This window comes from Henckelia pumila, chromosome 4 (genome assembly GCF_033568475.1).
Source record: "Henckelia pumila isolate YLH828 chromosome 4, ASM3356847v2, whole genome shotgun sequence".
In the NCBI taxonomy this organism is placed as follows: Eukaryota; Viridiplantae; Streptophyta; class Magnoliopsida; order Lamiales; family Gesneriaceae; genus Henckelia; species Henckelia pumila.
Window position 1 is genome coordinate 160,903,394 of NC_133123.1, and position 7,524 is coordinate 160,910,917.

Sequence of the window (7,524 nt, forward strand, 5' to 3'; positions counted from 1 at the left end):
TGAGCGGGTAGATCGAGTCTGCGTGTATTGGCTCCTCGCATGTGTTTGAATTATTTTAACTGTGTACTTAATTTCATGCGAGCATGATTTATTATTGAGAATTATTGAATTACATGGTTATGTGATTTAATTTATAAAGAATGATCTACTTGAGATATAACGGTTTCTGTTATCAACTAGTATCCGGTATTCCAAGCGGTTGTAAGGGCACTGATTGTAGCGATTGAGATATCTCGTGTCCTAACCTTTGATTATCAGATGGGTCCTCGTCGAGTGATAAACAAAAACGCACCGCCAGTTATCCCTGCAACTGAGCAAGCTATCACTGAAGTTGATCAGTTGGATGCTTCAGCAACGCCTATGGAAACCTTGCTGAAGAGGTTTCAGTCTTTCAATCCGCCGTTGTTGATGGGTTCAAAAAATCCAGTTAACTGCGAGAGTTGGTTGGATGATATTGATCAGCTATTCGATTCCATTGATTACAAAGATGACTGCAGAATCAGGTTAGTCATTCATCAGCTACGTGGGGTTGCTAAGAGCTGGTGGATCATGACAAAGAAAGCAATAGAGAATAGAGGTACGGAAGTCACTTGGACTCTTTTTAAATCTGAATTCTATAAGCGATTTTTCCCTATCTCATACCGTAAGGACAAGGGAGCAGAATTTGCCAATTTGAGACAAGGGAATCTGAACATCGAAGAGTATGTTGCCAAGTTTGATAGTCTGTTGCGTTTTGCACCACTAATTGCCGGAAATGAAGAAGCTAAGGCAGATCACTTCATAAATGGCTTGAATCCTGACATCTTCACTTTGGTGAACACTGCTAGGCCAGACAACTTTGCGGACGCCAAGAATCACGCAAAGGGAGCAGAAGCAGGCTTGTGGAGGCAAAGAGGTAATCAGGTAGCACCTCAGCAGCAGAGGCAGTATCAGAACCAACCATCTCAGTATCAGAATCAGCCACCGCAGCATCAAAACCAGCAGCAAAGGTATGAAGGTGGAAACAGTGGGGGAAACAGAAAGGATCAGTACAAGGCAAGAGGTCAACAGTTCAAAGACAGGGGAACAGTTCGTCCAGTTCCAGTGGTTCGAAGCAATTCGGTTCAGGACCGAGTTCTGGGTCATCATCCTTGTACTGCAGCAAGGGTGGAGGAAGACACTCATCGGATCAGTGTGTGGGAGTCTTTGGCAATTATAACACATGTCAGCAACCGGGACACCTCTCTAAGGTGTGCCCTCAATGTAACAGAGATAGAGCTCAGAGTGGGAGTTTGTCTAGACCTGCAGCTCAGCCTGAGAGGCAGTCTTCTGCAGTGCACTCTTTCTAGCCTCAGCAGCAGAACAGACAGGTGCGGCTTGAGCCTGATCCTCTGTCAGAGCAAAGACTCGTGCTTGCTGTCTCGGAGGCTGATTTGCAGCAAAATCAAAGTGGTAATGAATTGGCCTAGACCGACATCAGTACCTGAGATCCAAAGCTTCATGGGTTTAGCTGGTTACTACCGTCGTTTCATCGAGGGTTTCTTGTCTATTGCCAAGCCTATTACCCAGCTGACTCAGAAGAATTCGCCTTTTGTTTGGACTCCAGATTGTGAGGCTAGCTTTGTTGATCTGAAGAGGAGACTGACCAGTGCTCCAATTATTTCTATTCCGAAGGGTACTGGAGGTTTCACAGTCTATTGTGATGCTTCTAACCAAGGCTTGGGTTGTGTTCTCATGCAGCATAAGCATGTGATAGCGTATGAATCGAGGCAGCTGAAACCGCACGAGACTCGTTATCCAGTCCACGATCTTGAACTAGCTGCGATCGTCTTTGCACTGAAGATCTGGCGTCACTATCTTTATGGTGAGTCTTTCGAGATCTTTTCTGACCATAAGAGCCACAAGTACTTATTTTCGCAACTAGAGCTGAATATAAGGCAGAGAAGATGGTTAGATCTGTTGAAGGATTTTGACTGCGAAATCAAGTATTATCCCGAAAAGTCGAATGCAGTTGCAGATGCCTTGAGCCGAAAGCTTTGTTTTTTATCTCTTTCTACTATTGGTGTTTCTCAGTTGATCGATGATTGTTGCACTTCTGGTTTAGAGTTTGAAACAGATAGGGAGACTATCAGAGTGTTTGCTATTCAAGCCGAACCGGAGTTGTTTGTTGCAATCAGAGAAGCACAGAAGTCTGAGCCGAGCATTCAGGTTTCAGTAGAGAAAGTCAGATCTGGGCATTAGTCAGAGCGGAAAAGCGACGTAGCAAGGTTTGTATCTCGGTGTTTGAATTGTCAGCAGGTGAAAGCAGAGCGGAAGCGACCAGGAGGTCTTTTGCACAGTCTATCTGTTCCTGAATGGAAATGGGATCACATTTCTATAGATTTTGTCACAAAGCTACCACGATCCGTTCGAGGATGCGATGCTATTTGGGTAGTGATCGACCGATTGACGAAGTCTGCTTGTTTTATTCCGTACAGTATGACGTATCGTCATGATCAGATGGCTGAGTTGTATGTTAGCAATAAGTGAGATTTCATGGTGTGCCGAAGTCGATCGTTTCAGACAGAGATCCTAGATTCACTTCGCACTTCTGGCATAGTCTTCAGGAGGCACTTGGTACTCGATTGCATCTGAGTACAACTTATCATCCCCAGACCGATGGACAGTCAGAGCGGACTATCCAGACGTTAGAGGATATGCTGCGAGCGGTGGTGCTAGACTTTGGCACTAGTTGGCAGGATTCCTTGCTTCTTGTCGAGTTTTCTTACAACAACAGCTTCCAAGCGAGTATCGGTATGGCGCCTTTTGAGGCTTTGTACGGCAAGAAGTTCCGATCTCCGCTGTTTTGGGATGATTTGTCCGAGTCACCAGATTTGGGGCCGGAAATGCTTCGAGATATGGCAGAACAGGTTAAGATCATTCAGACCAGAATGAAGTCAGCTCAAGATAGACAGGCAAAGTATGCGAACGTCAGACGTAGACCTCTGAGTTTTGATCAGGGAGACCGTGTATTCCTTAAGATTTCTCCGTTCAGAGGCACTGTCAGATTCGGTAAGAGAGGGAAATTATCTCCGAGATTCATCGGGCCGTATGAGGTTCTCGAGAAGATAGGCGATCTTGCCTATAGGCTTGCACTTCCTCCATCTTTATCTGGTATTCATGACGTTTTTCACGTCTCTATGCTGCGAAAGTATCATCCAGATCCTTCACATATCCTTCAGCCCGACGAAGCCGAGTTAGACGAGACTCTGAGCTACTTTGAGTGACCGATTCAGATCCTTGATCGGAAGGAGAAGCAACTCAGAACCAAGTTGATTCCGTTGGTGAAAGTGCAGTGGAGCCGTCACGGAGTCGAGGAAGCGACTTGGGATACAGAATCTGACATAAGACAGCGATTTTCGGAGTTATTTGGATGACGTAAGTTCTTTTTACTGTCTTTAGTTCTTTATTCTATCTTATGAGTTGTGGTTCTCGTTGATTTCGATGATGAAATCTCTTCTTAGTGGGGGAGAATTGTAACGCCCTGTTTTATCTTAAATGAGTTTATTTGAGTTAATTAGAGATTACAGAGTTCTCGAGCCGGTTTGATTTTGTTCAGGGTTCTTTTTGCAAATTTTGGAAATTTCAGGGACTAAAATGCAAATATTGATTTTTATATATTATCTACACATGGATTTTAATTGGAGAAGCCTTCATCTTCCTCTCCAACCGTGAGCCTCCATTAGAGCCGCCCCTTTTGGAGTTTTGAGCTTTCAGATTTCCTTCCGAGCTCGATCCAGCCGTTGGAATTTATTTCTGAAGGCAGATTAGTGATCACTGCAGTGAGAGCTCCGTTATACCGTAAGTATTTCTCCGATCGGATATGTTTTGTTTTTCGAAGGTTGTTAGAATCGATTTAGATTCTAGTATGTTGTTCTTGGCGGAGTTCTGATCGTTTATTATCTGTCGGTTTTGAAATAGAGAGACGTTCGGAATTGTTATGATTTTTGGAAGCCATTTTCGAAAGTTTGAGTTTTGAGATTTGTTGGGTTTGTCTTGTTGTTGTTGTATTAGCATTGAATTGAGTTGATATCGGTATTGAACTGCTGTCTTCGTTGCCGGTTTGTTCAGTTATAGCCGTTATGCCGTCGGTTTGAGTTTTGGAGTTTCGAACCGTTTTAAGTTATGAACTTGGCTTGTAAGTTGATCGTGTCTTTTGATCAATCATCTCTTGTATTCGTACAGATTTGTTGGAGTTGTCGAGCCCTGTGTTAGCAGCATTTGATCGTCGAGAGTTGGACGAAGAACGGTAAAGAGATTTCCATGAATCGTTGATTGTTGTTTAGGTTGTATAGTCGTTGATACAATCTTTTGTTGTAGCTTTCCAGAAGTTGGAACTACTGCCTTGAGAGGTAAAAGCAGTCATCGTAGCGGGATAGCATACTCGGGACTGTTGGTTCTCGAGTTTCCCTTTTTAAATCACATATTGCATCGATACTTGTTCTAGCATGAGGAACTTGTATTTTGTTGATTGATTGAGTTTTGTTATGTGGCTTATGTTTATGTTTCTGTTATGCATTCATCTTGAGTCAATCTTGTTTTCAGCGGGCAGAACCGCCCTTTTTGTTTAAGACGTTTGGGAACTATGATTGAGTGGCCTGGTACGTAGTCATTTCGCCTAGTGCTAGCATACTCATTATGGTTGCTCAAAGTCTAGAGGAGTGGGATACGTGGCACCACCTCGATTGGGAGAGTCGGTGAGTTGTTACGTGATCTCATCCTCGGGATCCCAAAAGCACTGTAGCAATCCCTTGTTTATCAGAATCGATATCCTGGTTTTTAAAGACATGCATATCATTAACCTTGACTTGAATACGTTGTCTTGATAGCATGTTGTTTATTTATTGTTTGATATGTTGCTTTTACTGGGATTATCATTCTCACCGATTATCCGGCTGTTGTTTTGTTTTGTATGTGTACTTTGCAACAGGTGGGGCAGGACCATGTCAGAAGAGGCATGGTTAGCTTCGAGGGAAAGGTGTAGAAGTGAGACTCGGTTTAGAAGTCGTGTCGGCATGTCTACCTAGTTTATGTTAGAACATGTTTAGATCTTGAACTTCGTTGTTTATGTTGTATCGATTATGCGAGCTCCTCGATTTCATGTTATTTCCATATGCGTAGTTGATAGACTCTAGAACTTCATGTATTAATTGGAGATGGTATGTTTTGATGCATGATGGTATATTGAATGTGTGAGATTGAGTTCAGCTAGCTTCTGTTGTTCTTTTTGCCATGTTTCTGTCCTCGCTCGATCTGCAATATTTTGCAGATCGAGCGAGAGAATATGTTCAGTCCTCTGTTTTAGGATTTTTGTGTCTCGCTCGATTCGCAAGATCTTGGGATCGAGCGAGGGCTGTTTTGCCTCGGACAAAGGCTTGAGATTTTTGGCTCGCTCGATCTGCAAGATCTTGCAGATCGAGCGAAGCACTGTTCATTTCAAAAAAAAAAAATCTTATTTCTTTTAATCTTGGTTCTTGATTTACTAATTGTTGTTTAATACCGAGATTAGTTGTTTAGAACCGAGGTCTCACATTAAGTGGTATCAGAGAGTTAAGATTCTTGGTCGAACTAGAGTGAGCGGGTAGATCGAGTCTGCGTGTATTGGCTCCTCGCATGTGTTTGAATTATTTTAACTGTGTACTTAATTCCATGCGAGCATGATTTATTATTGAGAATTATTGAATTACATGGTTATGTGATTTAATTTATAAAGCATGATCTACTTGAGATATAACGGTTTCTGTTATCGACTAGTATCCGGTATTCCAAGCAGTTGTAAGGGCACTGATTGTAGCGATTGAGATATCTCGTGTCCTAACCTTTGATTATCAGATGGGTCCTCGTCGAGTGATAAACAAAAACGCACCGCCAGTTATCCCTGCAACTGAGCAAGCTATCACTGAAGTTGATCAGTTGGATGCTTCAGCAACGCCTATGGAAACCTTGCTGAAGAGGTTTCAGTCTTTCAATCCGCCGTTGTTGATGGGTTCAGAAAATACAGTTAACTGCGAGAGTTGGTTGGATGATATTGATCAGCTATTCGATTCCATTGATTACACAGATGACCGCAGAATCAGGTTAGTCATTCATCAGCTACGTGGGGTTGCTAAGAGCTGGTGGATCATGACAAAGAAAGCAATAGAGAATAGAGGTACGGAAGTCACTTGGACTCTTTTTAAATCTGAATTCTATAAGCGATTTTTCCCTATCTCATACCGTAAGGACAAGGGAGCAGAATTTGCCAATTTGAGACAAGGGAATCTGAACATCGAAGAGTACGTTGCCAAGTTTGATAGTCTGTTGCATTTTGCACCACTAATTGCCGGAAATGAAGAAGCTAAGGCAGATCACTTCAAAAATGGCTTGAATCCTGACATCTTCACTTTGGTGAACACTGCTAGGACAGACAACTTTGTGGATGCCATGAATCACGCAAAGGGAGCAGAAGCAGGCTTGTGGAGGCAAAGAGGTAATCAGGTAGCACCTCAGCAGCAGAGGCAGTATCAGAACCAACCATCTCAGTATCAGAATCAGCCACCGCAGCATCAAAACCAGCAGCAAAGGTATGAAGGTGGAAACAGTGGGGGAAACAAAAAGGATCAGTACAAAGCAAGAGGTAAACAGTTCAAAGACAGGGGAACAGTTCGTCCAGTTCCAGTGGTTCGAAGCAATTCGGTTCAGGACCGAGTTCTGGGTCATCATCCTTGTACTGCAGCAAGGGTGGAGGAAGACACTCACCGGATCAGTGTGTGGGAGTCTTTGGCAATTATAACACATGTCAGCAACCGGGACACTTCTCTAAGGTGTGCCCACAACGTAACAGAGATAGAGCTCAGAGTGGGAGTTCGTCTAGACCTGCAGTTCAGCCTGAGAGGCAGTCTTCTGCAGTGCACTCTTTCTAGCCTCAGCAGCAGAACAGACAGGTGCTGCTTGAGCCTGATCCTCTGTCAGAGCAAAGACTCGTGCTTGCTGTCTCGGAGGCTGATTTGCAGCAAAATCGAAGCGGTAATGAATTGGCCTAGACCGACATCAGTACCTGAGATCCGAAGCTTCATGGGTTTAGCTGGTTACTACCGTCGTTTCATCGAGGGTTTCTCATCTATTTCCAAGCCTATTACCCAGCTGACTCAGAAGAATGCGCCTTTTGTTTGGACTCCAGATTGTGAGGCTAGCTTTGTTGATCTGAAGAGGAGACTGACCAGTGCTCCAATTCTTTCTATTCCGAAGGGTACTGGAGGTTTCACAGTCTATTGTGATGCTTCTAACCGAGGCTTGGGTTGTGTTCTCATGCAGCATAAGCATGTGATAGCGTATGAATCGAGGCAGCTGAAACCGCACGAGACTCGTTATCCAGTCCACGATCTTGAACTAGCTGCGATCATCTTTGCACTGAAGATCTGGCGTCACTATCTTTATGGTGAGTCTTTCGAGATCTTTTCTGACCATAAGAGCCTCAAGTACTTATTTTCGCAAGCAGAGCTGAATATGAGGCAGAGAAGATGATTA